The sequence below is a fragment of the Hylobates moloch genome, unplaced genomic scaffold (genome assembly GCF_009828535.3).
Source record: "Hylobates moloch isolate HMO894 unplaced genomic scaffold, HMol_V3 SCAFFOLD_1, whole genome shotgun sequence".
Taxonomy (NCBI): domain Eukaryota; kingdom Metazoa; phylum Chordata; class Mammalia; order Primates; family Hylobatidae; genus Hylobates; species Hylobates moloch.
Genome location: NW_026652276.1, coordinates 65,049,444 through 65,068,632, shown reverse-complemented (window position 1 = coordinate 65,068,632; position 19,189 = coordinate 65,049,444). Strand labels below are relative to the sequence as shown.

The 19,189-nt window shown below is 41.6% G+C and overlaps 1 protein-coding gene across 1 annotated transcript in view; it reads right to left on the bottom strand.

Annotated features, from left to right (window-relative positions):
• NFE2L2 (NFE2 like bZIP transcription factor 2) overlaps positions 1-19,189 on the bottom strand; it is a 162,154-nt gene that overhangs the window by 92,082 nt on the left and 50,883 nt on the right. Inside the window, exons 3-4 of the mRNA XM_032755300.2 lie at positions 15,055-15,191; positions 3,998-4,136 (exon numbers count right to left, since the gene is read on the bottom strand). The gene's annotated coding sequence lies outside the window, so the exon portion shown is untranslated. The remainder of the gene's footprint in view (positions 1-3,997; positions 4,137-15,054; positions 15,192-19,189) is intronic.

The following is a 19,189-nucleotide window of genomic DNA, read 5'->3' as shown; positions in this document are numbered from 1 at the left end:
AATGGCACAGTCATTTTGGAAAGCAGTCTGGCAGTTTCTCAAAAGTCTAAGCATAAAGTTATCATATGATCAGTAATTCCTTTCTTAGATATATAACCTAAGAGAAATGAAGACATATGTCCATGTAAAAACTTGCATATAAGTGTTCATAGCAGCATTATTCATAATATCTAAAAAGTGGAAATGGCTCAAATATCCATCAAGTGATGAATGGATAAATAAAATGTGTTATATTCATACAATGGAATATTATTCAGCAATAAAAAGGAAATATTGAGAAGGCTGCAACATGAATGAACCTTGAAAACATTATGCAAAGTGAAAGAAGACAGTTACAAAGGACATGATTCCATTTATATGTAATATCCAGAATAGGGAAACCTATAGAGAGAGAAAATAGGTTAGTGGTTGCCTAGGGCTGAGATGGAGGTGTTGAGGGAAAATTGGGAATGGCTGCTAATAGGTACAGGGTTTCTTCTGGGGATGATTCAAATGTTCTAAAATTGAGTGTAGAGATGGTTGCACACATTTTGTGGATACACTAAAAACTACAGAGTTTTACACTTTATTTTAGCTGAAAAATTTTTTTTGAGACAGTCTCACTCTGTCACCCAGGCTGGAGTGCAGTGGCACAATCTTGGCTCACTGCAACCTCTGCCTTCAAAACTCCAGCAATACTCCCACCTCAGCCTCCCAAGTAACTGGGATTACAGGGGCATGCCACCACACCTGGCTAATTTTTGTATTTTTTCTAGAGATGGGGTTTTGCCATGTTGCCCAGTCTGGTCTCAAACTCCTGGGCTCAAGAGATCCACCCCACCTCAACCTTCCAAAGTGCTGGGATTACAGGTGTGAGCCACCACACCCAGCCGAATTTTATGCTTTAAATGAGTAAATTATATGATACATGGATTATATTTTAATACACTTCTTATTTAAAAAAAGTAGAAGAGACATTTATCACATCCACGTAGAAGCATTTAAGATCCAGCACATGATTCTCTCTGCTTTCTCTTTCTCTGCCAAGGAAATCATAGAAGCACATATTGATAAGATGTCCAAAAAATCAAAGCAGCTGAAATATGGAGCCAACACATGGAAGAAAACTGTCCACAGATTCATCCATACCCACAGCTGACTTTGTGTAAAAGAAAAATAAAATTTTGTGTGTTTAAAAAACAAGAAACACCACATTTAAATGTTAGTGTTGAAAGAGAATTGAGATAGTTCATCTAGTCCAGAGTTTTTCAACCCCTTAGAATGATTGGCATTTTGAGTTGGATAATTCTTTGTTGTGGAGGGCTGTCCTAGGCATTGCAGGATGTTTAGCAGCACCCCTGGATCCCCAGTTGTGACAACCAAAAACATCTCCAGACATTACTAAATGTGTACCACATGCCTGTTGAGAATCACTGATCTGGCTAATCTTTCCTAAAGAATGTTCCTTACAACATCAGTTTTGCCTAATGCTGCAAAAGAAAATGGTTCCACAGTTCAGTAAGTTTGGAAAACAGGAAGTGAAATAAATTCTCCCTCTCCACACTCCTGCCCACATTCTATAAAAGGAGAAGCTCAGGAACAGAACAGTGAGATGATTGCCTTGTGTCACTCAACCAACAACCTAATCAGAACTCTTGAGTCAGGAAATGGAGGCTTCTCAAGCCTAGATGAATGCTCTTTCCTGACTCTTTGGAAACTGAACTTCCCACCTCTCAAATTGATATCAACAAAATAAGGCTTCAAGATTTGTTGGCAGATTGTAAACTACTACTAGAAGGGTACTAGCATAGACTCTCCCAAGATGTTATCCCTCATTTTGAGATTCAGATGTAGCAGAGGGCTTGCCAAGGTGCAAATGGATGAGGACTGTGGGTCAAGTCAGATGATCTAACAGCTGCCTCCCCTTCCTTCACTGTGGTTTATGACCAAACATTTTCAGTGTCACCTGATTGAGATCTAGGCTGGGTGTAGTGGCTCACACCTATAATTCCAATACTTTGGGAGGCTGAGTTGGGAGGATCACTTGAGGCCAGAAGTTCAAGACCAGCCTGGGCAACATAATGAGACTCCCATGTCTCCAAAAAAATTGAAAAAAAAAGAAAAGAAGATCTATTAATGAAGGAATGAAGATACAGTGTGCAGATCTGTGGGACAAGTCTCAAATCTAGCAGTGGTCAGACTGAGTGTATCAGTAACCATCTGGAACTTTGGAACTTAGGAAAAAGTGATAAATAACTGTCAAGATCTAAAGGGATGTACTGAAGATATGCTTGATGTTTACTTAGTTGATGGGGCTTATACTCAAGGCTCAGCTGCATACCTTGAATGTCACAATAGAATAAAAACACTCACAATTCTTTTAGAAAATTCAGCTTAAATATAAACATCAGTAAAACAGGAAAACTTACTCTCTAAAATGACATGAAGTGATATCAGAAATTGGGGAAAGGGTTTAGGCTACCAAAACTTTTTTAGAAATCCAAAGAGGATTGTTAATGGATTGTTGTTGTTGTTGTTGTTTTTATCCTGTTGTAATACAATTTGGACCTATTATGTCAAACAGACTTAGAATAATACTTTTGAAGGGCTATTCTTCACAACAGGTAAATAGTACATTGCAGGAACCAGGCCTCTCCCTAACATTTGTGGGGCCAAGGGCAAGAGTACAAACGGAGGCCCATATTCTGTGTGTCTAATGATATAAAAGTTATAGGTTGGCCAGACGTGGTGGCTCATGCCTGTCATCCCAGCAACTTTGGGAGGCCGAGATGGGTGGATCACAAGGTCAGGAGATTGAGACCATCCTGGCTAACATGGTGAAACCCTGTCTCTACTAAAAATACAAAAAATTAGCCAGGCGTGGTGGCAGGTGCCTGTAGTCCCAGCTACTTGGGAGGCTGAGGCAGAAGAATGGCATGAACCCGGGAGGCGGAGCTTGCAGTGAGCCGAGATCGCGCCACTGCACTACAGCCTGGGCAACAGAGTGAGACTCCATCTTAAAAAAAAAAAAGTTATAAGTCAAACTGTTAAATAAAATATGTTCTATTTTCCTACCTTAATAATTCTATCTTCCAAAAGACCTGAAGGTCAGGTTTGAATGTGCAATGCTTGGAATCCTTGGAGTTCTGCACCAGGACAGAGAGGCATGGAGAGAGCTGGACCCCAACGTGAAACATTCCCCCTCTCCTCCCATCCTTGACTCTGAATGAGAAGGCCCTCTCATGCATGCATGTAGATGCCCCAGTTCACACATCCATGCCCTGTGCATGCCTCTGCAAATAGGCTACCCTTGGCTACCTCTCAGGCTGACCATACACACTAGTGGCATGGTTTGCCTTTGGGAGGATGGGTCTGCAAAAGAAGTCTAGGCAGGCCCTGGAAGTGGCCTTGGGGCATTTGAGCAAGGAATTCTGAGGTGGTCCAAGTAATCCAGAGTGTGGTCTAGAAGGGAGCAATGTGGTAATGTGGTTCTGAGTGGACACATCCCCTAGATGCCACAGTCTCCTTACCCTATAGTGACAGGTGCAGCCAGGGAGAGTCAAAGCAAGGCCTTCTAAAAGCCTAAAGGCAGTACCAGCAGGAGCTGGTATGTGGAATGTGAGTATTAGCATAAGACATGGAATCCTGGCACACACCTCAGGCCTGCTTCAGCAGGAGGAAGGAGGCCGGATCAAACTTGTCCAGACAGGGAAGATGGATCACGCTTACTCACCCTGGAGGGGTCACAGAAGTTTATCAATTCCTGGCAAAACAGAACAGCCCAGTCTGGGAGAGCCTGCCCAGATCTAAGTGCCAGTTTAGTTAATGATTTAAAGGGACATTTACCTTTTCACCTTATGGAGGAAGTATCTGGAAGATTCTGGTGTTATTTTTATTGGGGCCACTGAACGTTCTGTTTGTGCTCCTCCTTATGACCCTGCTCCCTCCTCCTCCACTGTTCTCACTGTGCCAAGGGCCCATCAGTCCTCGCTTGCTTGCCTTCCTCTCAGCCAGTTACCTCCATAAGGATTTCAGCAATAATCCTGATAGGTGCCCTCATGCACTTGGTTCTTCATCCATTCATGTCTTCCAAATCTCCATCCCTCAATGAAGTCCACCATGTACTTTCTGTTTCTGCTCCCATGCAAAAGACACTGCTGAAAATTAAATGAAAAAATGTAAAAATCTGACCCAAGCCAGTATCAGCTGACTGGTCCCAGCTGAGCCTTTACTACTCCCAGGTAATTCTCTGATTTTTCAAAATTTCCTTCCTTCCACAGTCCTCACTTTTCCTTTTCTAAATCCTTCCTGTTTCCCTCAAGCCCCAGTTCCACCACTGCATGCAACTTTCTCCTTTTGCTTAATAGAAGAAATCAAGATTCTCCAATGTGGGTATCCTCTCATTGCTTTTTCTCTACTGAGAAATACTTAAAGATGTATCTCTTTTTCTGTTTCATTTCAGAGAAGGAAGAGTAACTTCTCCTTTCCACAATTTGTTTTCCTCTTGGGTCCTGCATCCTATAGACTCCTATTTCCTGTAAACATTGCACCAGGTATGGCCCCTGCTCTTTTACCCCCACCCACCCCCCAATCTGTCAGCCCCATCCTGGCTCCTTTCTATCTGTGTTGAGCCTAGATGCCATTGTCCATCACTTTGAACATTGTTTTCATAAAATCATCCATCATTTCGCCCCTTGATCCTTCTGCCCCATCGTCTCAGAAATCCCAAGTCTTGGATCAACCTATCACCCATTTTCTCAGCTTTTACCATTGGCAGCCCAAGTTATTAAAGAAAATCACACAATTATTTCTCTTCTACTTGAGCTCTGGGCTGCCAACCTGCCCCTTTACCCCCATCAACACACACATACCCAGACAAACACGCACACACCCCACCTGACTCTTGTCAGTAGAGTGGAAAGCAAATTAATGATTGTGGAGATCATCTGACACTGAGAGGGACCCAGGCTCTACATTACACAATTTAAATACTAGTGCCCATACCAATTTTGGTCTCTAACCTGTTAGACTCTCAGGTGATTATAATCCTTATACTGGTCCTTCTCTGCTTAATTCTCTTTCATACTTCCCTTGGTAATAACTCTAATCCTATGGAACTCTCAACCCCTACCCTTTTTTCTCTTCTCTTCTTTTCTTTTCTTTATTTCTCCTTTTGCATTCACCAAACCTTGACACATGCCCTATATTCCACTTTCTCTTCTACTCCAATCCAATCAGTTCTCACATTCTATTGCTCTTCCCTCCCAAACATCTCCTAAACCCACCCCCTCCTCTTCATTTTGTCATTTTCTTTTCCTTTTTTAAAAATTTCTATTTTGTAGAGACAGGGTCTCACTATGTTGCCCAAGCTGGTCTTGAACTCCTGGCATTAAGCAATCCTCCCACCTGGGCCTCCAAAGTCCTGGGATTCAGGCCATTTTGTCAGTTTCTTAACTCAGGCCTTCATCATCTCTGCCTGGCCTCATTAAATTGTCTATTAAATGGAACTCCCTGATACTAGCCTCATTTCTCTCCAATTCATCTTCCATAGTCCTCTCAGAGTGATAGTGCCTAGAAAAGGGAAGTAGAGGCTGAGTTGGGGGTGAGAGAATGGGAGGAAGGGAGGGTCAAAAGAGAGGAAGACCCAAAATCTGGAAACCAAAGAGGAACACTGAGGGGAGAATAGAAATGTCTCCATATAAACCTTCTTTTATGTCTCCTCATAAAATTGTCGGTCAAATCCACATTGCTCACCTCTGCTCTGTGGAGTTGATTTGCTTTTGGGGAAACACAATAAAGTACTAAGTCCTGCTATAAGACAGGGCACATGAAGCCAGCACCTGGCTTGCACATTCAATTTATTCTTCAGTCATTCATTCGTTTGTTATTTAACAATATTTATTGAGTACCTATCAGGTGTCAGATAGATGTTAGTTCTGGAGAGTGAACCCTGATCGAGACAGATATTCTTGTCTTAAAAGCATTAATACTCAAGTGGGAAAACAAATAAAAAAGTTAGAATATGATAAGTGCTATGATATGAGAAGGTTATGGGTGTGCATAGCAGGGACAAATCAAAGTCAGAGGTAGGAGGGAGGTCAAGGAAGACTTAGGGAAGAGGTGGTGTTTAACTGGAGATCAGAGGAATGTGCAGGAATTAGCCAGGTATAGGGAAAAGTTGAAGAGAATCTTCTAGGAATGTGAGAAAGTCCAGAGGAAAGAGTATGGTGAACCCATGGAACTGAAAGAAGAGAGGAAATTGTGGCAAATGAGGTGGGAAAGGTTATCTGTAAACAGATCTTAATTAATTTGTAAATCAAGTTTACAAGCTTAGACTTTATCCTAAAGGCACAGATGGCTTTAAGCAGGTGAAAGACCTGTTCAGATTTATGATTTAGAAAGAACACATGACAGGATAATATGTGAAGTATTAATGGAATGTATTCTCTCCACTCATTTCTTTACTTGGGCTCTGGGCTGCCCATCTGCTCCTTGCACCACACCAACATACACATACATAGACAAACATGCACACACCCCACCTGACTCTTTTGCCAGGAGAGTGGAAAGCAAATTAATGATTGTGGAGATTGTCTGCTACTGAGAGAAATCCAGACTCTACATTGCACAATTTAAATACAAAGGGCTCTGCACTTTAACTTAGAGATGAAACAATTAAAACGAAACCAACTCATACAAATGTGTAAATGTGAATTGGTTTTTCACCTCTATGCTGTGAGGGGAGAAGAAATGATCTGATAAGAAAGCAGATGTGTAGGGCAAAAGGAAGGAATGTTCCTGGATCGCTTCCTGGCATTATGGGGGACGTGGCTGCCCCTTTGTGAGACAAAGCTACATGGGACCTGCATGTGCACCCAGACAGCCCATCCCCACCCTTCAAAGCCAGCAGGATCCAGTACCCTAGACAGCACACTGGGGCCTGCCTATGCTGAGAGAATAGGCAACAATGGCATTAGCGGCTCAGGCTGGCTTTAGAGTCGCCCCAGAAATGACTAGATGGACAGCTCCCCCAGCTGCACCCACTACTCACACATGGACCTCCATCTTCTTCCCCACTTCCCATGGGTAGCCAGCCCCAGGAACCCCAAGAGTAAGAGGCAAGAACAGGGGAAGGAAGATTTGAAACTGAATTCTGAACTGATGTAGTTATGGAATCTCAGTTGACAAATCACTGAATTCATTTAAGATAATCTAGATGAAGTTGTCCACCAGGAGGAAGGCTGGAGGTTCAGATTCCAAAATCAAATTTACTCCAGGAAAAAACATTCCATGATTGCACACCTGAGGGTTTGTGGACTCTTGCATCTGTAAGACTCCTTGCTCATTACACTCACATGGCTACTCCGTGGTGAATGGTTTGAGAGGAAGATCGGAAACAGGGGTTTAGGTGAGACCTGATGAGAGTAGAGGGGAAAGGAGACAAGAAAAAAGGTAGGAGAGGTATTCAGGCAGCAGGATCAAGAGTTCTTGGTGATGCAGTTGGACATGAGGTATGATGAAGAGAGCAGTAAGGAATGATACACAAGTGACTAGCTGCAGCAATGAGTCCATGGCAGTGCTTGCTACCTCCAGGGGGAACTCAGGAGGAGATACACAGATTTGAAGAGAAAATGAGTTCAGTTTGAGTTTAAGATGCCTGTGGAACCTATAGGGTCTGAAGCTCAAGAGAAAGGTTGGAGATGGAGAGAGCTATCTGGGAGCAGGTAGATAGTGCCATAGATACTCAGAACAGAGAAAGTATCAAAAAGGAGGATATGCTAAATGCTGCCATCAGGTCAAATAAGGAGAGAACTGAAAAGTGCCCCTTGAATTTAGCTACATGGAGATCATGGGTTATTTTGGAGAGAGGAATTTTGGAGAGTGAGTGGGAGGTGAGGAAGTTAAAACAGTGAGTGAACAACTTTTCCAAAAAGTTTAGCTGGTAAGAGGACGGTAGATGGAAGAGGATGTGGCTTTTTTAGTCTGAGAAGGGAGGAGCCAGTGGAGAGGAAGGAGTTGATTATAATGGTAGGAGTATGAAGGAATAACTGAGAGAGTGAGGTCAATGAGAAGTCAGAGAGAGATGGGACTCAGAGCATCAGGCCAAGAGATTGGCCTTGGATGGAGGTAGGGGGAGTTTTTCTGTTATAATAAAAGGCAAGGTCAAAAAAATGTGTAAAGATGCAAGTAAGTTTATAGGTTGTGGGGGGGTGTGGTGGCTCATGCCTGTAATGCCAGCACTTTGGGAGGCCGAGGCAGGTGGATTGCTTGAGCTCAGGAGTTTGAGACCAGCCTGGAAAACATGGGAAACCCCATCTCTACAAAAAATTAGCCAGATGTGGTGGCATGCGCCTGTAGTCCCAGCTACTCAGGAGGCTGAGGTAGGAGGATCACCTGAACCCGGGAGGTTGAGGCTGCAGTTAGCCATGATCACGCCACTGCACTCCAGCCTGGGCGACAGGGTGAGACCCCGTCTCAAAAAAAAAAAAAAAAAAAGTGTATAGGTTGTTAATGGAAAACTGAGACTGCTCACATCTCATAACATCCACACCCACCCAACTCTGATATGTGGGGGAAAAAAATCACCAACTGAGAATGAGAAGGTAGAGAAGCCAACACATGGAGGTGCAGGAAGAGGCAAATCCTTGAAATAGTCCCTCTGGAGACTGAGAAAACAAGCAGGCCGGGGAATAGAGTAGGACTGCAGGCAGCAGTGAAGTCCCACTTGAGGTTGCTGAGCATAAATTTAAGGTAGCCCCAATCTGTGTGACAGGGTGATTTTTTCCTACAGTGCTCAACAGCCTAGGTAAAGGAATGGCCAAGACAGACAGCTGGATTCAGGGTACACACTCTAAAATTTGTCAGGCAGATAAACCAGAATAATAATGAAGTAATGGAGTTGAGAACACTGGTGAGAGGCCAATGTTATGAGCCATGGAGTCCTTCCTCAGTAGAGAAGGAATAGGGGACAGCAAGCATATTATAGATAAGGGGAACGCAGAAAACAGAAAGACTGCTAATCATTATAAGTTTCGAAAATAAACATGGTGAAAATAACCAAACGAAAAGAACTGGAGGACTCAAAAGTCATGGGTTCAGAGGTGCTGTGGTTTCTTGAAGACATAGCCTAGGGGTGGCCATGGGATTGAGTGATTGAAGCACAGTGGAGAAGGTAATTGGAGATGGAATCAAGAAACTGAGAAGTCAGGTATGTTTCACGGAAATACCTAGATAGCTAAAGAGGGGGAGGGATAGCATTAGGATGAATATCTAATGTAAATGATGAATTAATGGGTGCAGCACACCAACATGTCACATGTATACGTATGTAACAAACCTGCACGTTGTACACATGTACCCTAGAACTTAAAGTATAATAATAATAAAAAATGGCCATTGAAGAGGCTGGGTGTATCAGGGAGTTTACTGATGATGGAATGAGATTCCCAAGGTCATGGAGGAAAAGTTTCAGAGGAAAGGGAATGTAAGAGATATAAGAAAAGAAGTTTTTCCTAATCTCACATACTCAACCAATACAACACTTCCAGTCACCAAAATGTCTGGAGGTTTTCCACTACCTACAACCAATTCTTCTGTGGACACAATTATCCTATAATTTAACACAATTTTCCTATAATCACTACCTACATGGAGATAGCATTAGATCCCACAGGCGGAAGGCTCAGTCTCTCAAGATTGCTTCCACTTCAGATGCCAATTCCAAGTAGTAGGTTGTTACCTATACTTCTGACTGACTGGTCATAAATTGGGGGTTCCTGTCAAGATTCTGCTCCTTGGGTTCAATTAGTTTGTTAGAGCAGCTCACAGAACTCAGGGAAACATTACTTACATTACCCATTCATCACAAAGCATGTGATGTGGTTTGGATCTGTGTCCCCACCCAAATCTTGCATCGAATTGTAATCCTCAGTGTTGGAGGTGGGGCCTGGTGGGAGGTGATTGGATCATGGGGGCAGATTTCCTCCCTGGTGCTGCTCTTGTGACAGTGAGTGAGTGCTTTCAAGATCTGGTTGTTTAACAGTGTGTGGCATCTCCCCACTCTCTCTCTTCCTTCTGCTCTGGCTATGTAAGATGTGTGTGTTTCTTCTTCTCCTTCCACCATAATTATAAGTTTCCTGAGGCCTCTTCAGAACCAGAAGCTGCTATGCTTCCTGAACAGCCTGCTGAACTGTGAGCTGATTAAACCTCTTTTCTTTATAAATTACCCAATCCTAGGTATTTATAGCAGCAAGAAGGGACTAATACAGGATGTTACAAAGGATATAGATGAATAGCCAGATGGAAGAGATGCATAGGGCGAGGGATGGGGGAAGAGGCATGAAACTTCCCTGCCCTTTATAGACATTCCACCCTCCAGGTACTTCTACATGTTCAGCAACCTGGAAGCTCTCAGAACTCTGTCCTTTGGGTTTTTATGGAGGTTTTATTAGGTAGGCATGATTAATTACATCATTAGCCATTGGTAATCAACTCATCTTTCAGCCCCTCTACTCTCTGTAGAAGTTGGAGGGTAAGGCTGAAAGTCCCAACCCTCTAATCATGCCTTGGTCTTTCCGGTGACCAGCACCCCTCTTGAAGCTATCTAGGGCTCCCCAGCCACCAATGTCTTAATAGCATACCAAAGACACTCTTATCACTCTGGAGAGTCCAAAGGTTTTAGGAGCTGTGTGCTAGGAACCAGGGGAAGAGACCAAATATATATTTCTTTTACCCAGGCTGTAGTGCAGTGACGCAATCTCGGCTCACTGCAACCTCTGCCCCCTGGGTTCAAGTGATTCTCCTACCTCAACCTCCCGAGTAGCTGGGATTACAGGCTCCTGGCACCACGCCCGGCTAATTTTTGTATTTTTAGTAGAGACAGGGTTTTACCATCTTGGCCAGGCTGGTCTTGAACTCCTGACCTGGTGATCCACCTGCCTTGGCCTCCCAAAGTACTAGAATTACATGCATGAGCCACTGCGCCTGGCCCAAATATATATTTCTTGTCACAATATCACAGGGTGGAATGGGAAACTGAGTCTAGTATGAGGATGAGAGTTCATAAAAGGATAACTCATTGAAAGAACCTCCCTCTAGGACACACATTAAGGATACTGAGGGTCTGAGGGATGGTGGGTTTAGTGGGCTGCACAGATGCAGAATTAGTGGGAGTGGAAGAACATTTAGGCCTCTTAGCCTTCAGCTTTGTCCTGGGTGTGTCATACTTCCAAGGCTCCTGAGTCTCTGGAAGGAGTGAGCTGAGTATTGATTCCAGGGATAGGTTCAGAGCTGAGGGTTGCTGGTCTGCAGCATTGGACTGGTGTGGTCTTTGAGATGAATGCAGGCCTGTCCCAGCTCCTTCACTCCCTCATATGCCATACTGTCTCAGTACCTCTCTGCCTGTTCATTTTAGGGCTTGATTTTGTCTCTAAACTTAGAGCCCCGGAAAAAGCATTCAGTATCCTTAGAGCACTAGGAGTTGTGTTGGCAAAGGCAGATAGCCTGACCCATTATAATATTGACTAATTTCAACCCACACTAATTATCAAAGGTACTCATTTAAGGAAAGATGTGGTGTTTAGAGTAACCTTGTGGAAAGACTGCTTTCATCAAAAAAAAAAAAAGGGGGCCAGGTGCAGTGGCTCACGCCTGTAATCCCAGCACTTTGCGAGGCTGAGGCAGGAAGATCACGAGGTCAGGAGTTCGAGACCAGCCTGACCAACGTGGTGAAACCCTGTCTCTACTAAAAATACAAAAATTAGCCAGGTGTGGTGGTGCGTGCCTGTAATCCCAGCTACTCAGGAGGCTGAGGCAGGATAATTGCTTGAACCCAGGAGGTGGAGGTTGCAGTGAGCCAAGATCACTCCGTTGCACTCCAGCCTGGGTGACAGAGTGAGATTCCATCTCAAAAAAGAAAAAAAAAAAGGATAGAGACAGAATTTAAAAGTTCTCTGACACAACAAAAATTGATTTTTTTCTTAAATATGAAAGATTCACTTAGTTTTTTGTTTTGGCCTCAGGTTGGTTTATTTATGTACTATATTTGTTTTTATTCCCATGGTGAACTTTTCTTCTTTCTTTTTTTTTCCCTGCAGTTCAGTGGTGCCTTCTTGACTCACTGCAACCTCTGCCTCTGGGGTTCAAGTGATTCTTGTGCCTCAGCCTCCCGAGTAGCTAGGATTACAGGAGCACACCACCATGTCTCACTAATGTTTTCTATTTTTAGTAGAGACCGGGTTTCACCATGTTGGCTAGGCTGGTCTTGAACTCCTCACCTCAAATGATCCACCCGCCTTGGCCTTCCAAAGTGCCGGGATTAAAGGGGTGAGCAACTGCACCCGGCCGTGTGGTGAACTTTTGCTGTTGCTGTTTAAAAGACACAGGTCACCTTTTAGCTTCTGTCCAGTTCATTACACCTGAACAATTTAGTTTTCTTTAGAACATTCTTGAGCCCTTGAAATGTCATCCATTGTAGAGGCCAGTTTTCTTGTTTTCCCTGTCAGCAGATTTTGTTAGAAACATCTTGCTGGTAGACCCTATTTTATTAATGATGAGATTCAATGAACCCCCGAAGGGTAAGGTTTTTTTTTTTAATCTCTTTTAATGGGGTTTGATGTAAACCTCAAAGGTCTTCTCTCTATGTCTGTTCTATTCCTTTTCTCTTGTATTATTAATTCACCCATAAGTTGCAAACTTATAATGAAGTGTTACCTTCATGCTAACTTCCTAAGTTTCAGGGCAGCATCTGGTGACATAGGGATCATTTTACAGCAGTGTCACAGCATCAGTTGACAAGAGGGTCAGTAAATAGCATTGTTATGGATCTTAAATGAATCCAATATTTATAGCAAACCAGGTGGCGTGGAGTTTGGCTGTATCAGATGTGCAGGGTAATGATGCAAATGATCATGCTTACACGACCCTTCTGCATGACTTAGGAACAATGCCTACATTATCTTTAAGATACAGAAAACACAAGTAACATGTAAGAGACGCTGTTAGAGTCAGTTCCCTTGATCACTAATATCAGTGTGTCGTCAGTCATTTTTTGTAACTGATCAAATCTATTTGGGAAAAAGTGTCGGCTATCGTATCTTAGATTCTGTTTCTTAAAAAAAAAAAAGGAAGAGTGAGTTGGGGGAGGACTGTTGGCAATTTGCTGCCGCTGAGTCCCGCCTGCTATTTTTCTGGCATTTTTTCATCTGTGCTGCCATCTAGAGAGGAGAATTAGAAACACGCAAAAATAAAGTCCCAAGATGGAGTTCAGGGAAAGTAGATACTGTGTATTTATTTGTAGAAAACTGGAAGAAACATCATGAGATTTGGGACTATAAATTTATGTTTTTCTCTTCTCTCTCTCTGTCCCTCCAAGATCCATAACAGGACTTGGGTATCTGTTTCTCAGTTTTTATGAGGACATTCCAGGCATTGCTGGGAAGCCATTTCCTGGATTTGAACTGACTTCTTACATACCTAAAATTCAATTGTATAAACTTTCTGGGACCTCTAAATTGTCAGGAAGTGGTCTCACTTTTCTATAGTTAAAACATTGCTGGAAATGCTCACATTCCCAGTCCTATAGGATTTGGAAATAAAATGGCAGCTTTTTGTGTGTGAATTAACAAGAGAAAGAAGTTCTTTCAACACCGTGGAGCAGTTTCCTGAAGTCTGTGCCTTCTACAGCATCTACCAGATCTGCAGGATGTTTATAGGTGAAACGTTGGTCAAATGAATTTGGGGATTGCAAGGTAAAACAATGTTAAGCAGTTTTTATAGGCTTTAATTTACCAGTGTGCACTGCCAGCTTGCAAGAGAGGAAGATATTGGGCAAGCTTTCCCAAACTTGTTTGACCTTGAAACCCTGGGCTTTTCACAGACCTGGTGTTGTGTGTCGCTTACATTAGGAGCTATTACAAGAGGGAAAGGACGTTAGCCTGCTGCATGCACACCACGCACAAACACCAGTCCTCCCTGACCCCATCCTATTCCTTCTCTCTGTGTCTCAATATTTTTGAAGTTTTGGTTTCGTTTGAGTAGAGACTGGGGAATTTAACTACTTTTTTTCCCTAGCAGGATTATAACAGGAGTAAGATCTGTTTGATACTTGCTACTCCCAGGTAAAACAAAGTAAGTTTACCTACAACATATGCCAAATTTTCTCTCTCAGTTTACATGTCAAGCAGCACATAGTAAGATAGTCTTTTTACTCAGCACACATTTAGTGTGCTCTAATTCTGTGTAAGGTACCACTGGGAGGGGAGAACAGAGAGAAATAAAATATGATCCTTGACTTAGTCAAATCATTAAATAGATGGAGTGATAAGTTTATACACAGATTACTACAAGATCCCTTATACAGATAAATAATGGTCATACTATATTTAGTCATCATAACTAAAATAATAGGGTTTAGTTTATGTAGAGCAAGGCCATGGAAACTATCCATGGAAAAAGAAACTAATAGCCTTACAGAAACTCTGTTACAGTGGCATCCATTGTTAGAGCATTTCACCTTATTTAAAAAAAAAGAAAAAGTCAATGGCAAAGAGTATCTGTCTGCATTAATTCTGGAAAGTGACATTCTTGATCAAACTAAGTGAACAATATTAATAATGCTTCTCTTTAGATAATTTTTCTGCATTTTAGGAGGTGGACCATATAATTCATATTTTTGACTCAAAAAGTAATGTTTCTATTTAGGTATTAATAAGGATATGATCCCTTACAAGGGATACATATTATTTCCACTTCATGAAAGCAACAGGGGCTCAGAGAATTAGTTTGTTTAATAGCTTGTAAAGGGCAGGCTTCGAATTCAAATCCAGTTCTGTCTGGCCCCAAATTGTTATTTTTGTTTCCCTTTTTGTGGGGCACGGTAATTTTAGAAAATGTTTGCATACTCTCTGATTTCTATAGCCTAAAAATATGATGCCAAAGAAAAATGAGGAAAACAGCTTCCCTGAGATTTAGAGAATTACACATACACAAATAGGAGACTGTAAGCTTTGTGAGAGCAGAAACCTCAAGGCCATATCTGTTCTCTTTGCCACACTAAGCCCAGAGCTTAGCACATACCTGGCATATAGATCCTTAATAAAGATTTGCTCAATGAGGCACACATGAATGATAGTGTTTGAGATTCGGTGGTAGGCACTCATGAAAACTTTCAATATCTTCTTGTATTTTTTGCAGGGTAGTCCATTGTTTTGAATCTGCAAAGGAGAAATAAGATAAAGGTTAATGCAGGCCATTTGAAAGTATGCCTTACCTCCTCATGAAATGGTCTGAATCTGATCAAGGACAATTTTCACATTTGTGATTGTACTTTCCAGTTAAAACTCAATAATTAATTAATCATATTGTGAGTCAATTTGTGGATGATTGAGAACCTTCCCCTGCAAATTCCCCAACAAATTCATTCCCCAACAAATTCATTCCCCAACAAATTCATTCCCTGAAAATGGCTAAAAACATTAGGCTTGAAGTAAAACTAGATTTGAAGGCAACGACTAAATCTTCTTTATATCTGTATTCCTAGAACCTTGCTTTATAACAAGAGCACGATATATTTTGAAAAAGAAGGAAGAAAAAAGAAAGGGTAGCAAAAAGGAAGAAAAATGAGAGTTAGGAATCTTGGATTTAAGCCTTGGGTTGACAGTGTGAACTTGGGCCAGTCATTTCTTCATTTTGTTTCTGATTTTCCTTTTTTGGAAGCCAGAGGAGTTGACCTAGTTGACCACTAACACACCTCCAGATTCTAATTGCCTGTGGAAGAGAGACCGGGGTCATTCTTGGTATAAACATGCCCATGCTTCCTTGTGTCCACTAGGGGGCACTGTAGTACTTGCGCAGTGGCCTCCATCTTCCAATTTATTCAATTCTGTTGACAGTTTTTTTCCTGTTTTAGTCCCCTGGAAAACATTCTTTATCTTTAATTTTCAAACTCAAATTTATACTACAAAGTATGAGATTTAATTTGGTAAGGAAAGCTGGATAAACATAGGAAGAATGTAGTTCAATGATTTATACTGCTTAAAAGAGAAATTAGAATCATAGAGCTATTTGCATAGTTAGGTTATAACATGTTAAGATTTTCTGTGGTCCAAAAAGGGGGCTTTGAAACTCTTTTAAAGGAAAACAAAGTGGAACAAATTGTAATTGCCAGAATAACAAAAACATAAACTTCATAAGTATGTCAAATCTATGTGAAGACAAGTATAAAATTGCCAAGGCTTAAACAGAGATATACCATGTTCTTGGATAAGAAGACTCAGCATTTAAAAATTTTTAAATTATTCCCAAAATATATTCATAAATATAATACAATTCCAATGGAAATGCCAATGGAATTTTTTTTGAAACTTTACAAAAGAGTTCTGAAATTCCTTGAGAAAAATTAAACTGAAAAGAGTCAAGAAAAAAAGATAACCATTTGAGAGGAGGGAGGATTTGAACTGCCAGATTTTTTTAAAAAGATAAAACAGCTGAAATTAAAACAGTAGCATAATGACAGCAAAATAAACAAACAAACCAATAAAACAGCGAGTCCAGAAACAAACCCAAGTATGGTGTCCTGGATGTGTTTGTGTGTCTGGGGTTTGCGTGCTTTGGTATTTGGCATCTCAACATTTTTCCTGTTATAGAAACTGAAAAAAGGCATATCTTCCTCTTCTAGACATCAAGGACATCAGCACATAACTGAAGTTTGTCCAGTGGGATTCCCACATTGAATCCAGAAGGAGTGATGCAAAGATGCAGAAACCATCAAGCTATCTACTGAGACAGTGATGATGTCAGTAATTCAGGAGAAGAGAATGTCTGGTGGTGGCACTGTCCTTGGTTTCTATTTAGGCTCTTCCTATAACAGTTCTTCACCAAGTTCTGGCAGCATTCTAATCAGACTATTACTACAGTGGTCCTTGGCTGATTCACCTGCTGCCAGCCTCCTTTGGCTCCTGTCTGATTCCTGAGCCTGATTTTTAATTTTCCCAAAGAATTTTGTATGTAGATACTGTTACTCTTTCAATAAATTCCATTCTATTTAATCTATCTAGAATTGGTTACTAATGCTTGCAAATAGGAATTCTGACTTGTACAGAAACTGGTAATGGGGATTCAGTTACAAACAACAGACTTTCAGGGAAATCAGGAGAATCTGGGTGTGCAGACTCATTGTGTTTGAAGATAATAAAAACCAATTAATATTAAAAGATGAGACTCTGGAAACCCACAGCTTGTAGTAGTAAAATAGCTAATGAAATTAATGCCTGTGAGCATTAGGATTGAGTTGGGTATTAAAGACAAGATCATGGGGGACAGAATTGCTGTTGTCACAGAACAGTATGAAGGAAATGAGGAATTCAAGAGCTGGGTGCTAAGGCTAGCTACTTCATTTGAAGACATTAACAAATGAAAATCTCTAAATTCTCATCTTAAAACATGAACTGAAACCCAAGCTGTGAATTTGTTAAAAGAAACTTTTATAGCCCTAGGATGGAGATAGCTATAAACCAATATTCGTTCTTGTTGATTGCTGATTTGCAAATCAGTCGAATTCACCTCCTTACCTGGGGTCTTAGAAGAGCGTATGTTAAAGTGCTGATTCCGAAAGAGTAAGATCTTTAAAATTAAAATGCTATATAGGGGAGAATTTGAAGAACCCAAACACTCCTTGCCCCCAAACTCTCAGCCTTCTTTGCAGCTGAAACTTTTACTATAAAGCTATTTCTCCTTTGTTTGAAGAGGCTGAAACTCCCCAGTTTGAGGGAGTTACCTTATAGGAGGTTCTCTTATACCCTACTCTTACTCTGCACTATCTCTAGATCTGTAATTAGAGTCAAATTCGCTGGGCACGGTGGCTCACACCTGTAATCCCAGCACTTTGGGAGGCTGAGGTGGGCGGATCACTTGAGGTCAGGAGTTTGAGACCAGCCTGGCCAATATGGTGAAACCCTGTCTCTACTAAAAAATAAAAAAGATTAGCCAGGGATGATGGCAAGTGCCTGTAATCCCAGCTACTTGCGAGGCTGAGGCAGGGAGAATTGCTTGAACCCAGGAGGTGGAGGTTGTGGTGAGCCAAGATCACGCCACCGTACTCCAGCCTGGGTGACAGAGCAAGGCTCCGTCCCCTGCCCCAACCCCCCAAAAAATTCTACTGTGCTTCAAGAGGCCAGTTTACAAAGTGAAGCTCAGTAAGATATGTCTCAAGCACCAAAGAAATTGAAGAACTTTGCTAATTAATCTGTGGGATGTAAGTTAGAATAGATTTTAAGAATGTTGAATGAAGAAGAAGAGGACATGATTTGAGACTGGGTTGAATTTACTAATAGGGCTTACAAGAGATTCTGGATTATTCTAGTTTGAGAAGCTAGGAATAATTCTGTTTGCTCTGCTGAATGTTCATCGACATTTAGACTGAGGGGTGAGTCATACAAAATAAAGTTGAGATGCAAATCTTTTAGGTAAAATGTAAAGGAACAAAATTTTAAATTTTAGGAGACAGGAATACTGGATTAGATTTGTCATATCTGACCCAACCACCCACCTCAATTATGTCTTCCAAAAAAGGGTCTAGCCAGGTGCAGTGGCTCACACCTGTCCCAGCTACTTGGGAGGCTGAGGTGGGAGGATCACTTCACCCAGGAGTTTGAGGCCAGCCTGGGCAACAGATCGAGACCCTGTCTCTAATTAAAATAAAAATCATAAAAAGGTCCAGAAAACACTCTTTACAAAGGCCTTGAGAAACAAATCTATGAGGGAAGGGTCAGTATAAAAGTGATTTAGAGAACGTTTCATGTAGACCAGCGATGATGCTGAAAAAAGGCTACAGTTGAATTTGGCTTCCTGAGTTTCAGAGGGATGGCAGGATCCCAGAGTGACATGGTCTAAGTAGCACATTTGCATGGGGCTAAGTTGAAAGTTAGTAGGTCAGTGTGAAAATCAGAATGCTCTGACTCATGGATTCTTGGGAGGTGACTAACTGATCATGGAGTCCTCAGGACTGAAATAAATAAGCAGTCACTAAGGTCCTACTTGATTTGTATAGCAAACAAGCAAACAAACAAAAAATCTTCATGTCTGGAAAAGAGAGATAGTATCCAATTTCCAGATATGAATCCGTTCTCAGACACAGTTAAAGGAAATCTGAGTACCCTCGAGGAAGTGCCTACTTGAATCTACATCCTGGAATACAAAGGGACTTGTGGCCGTT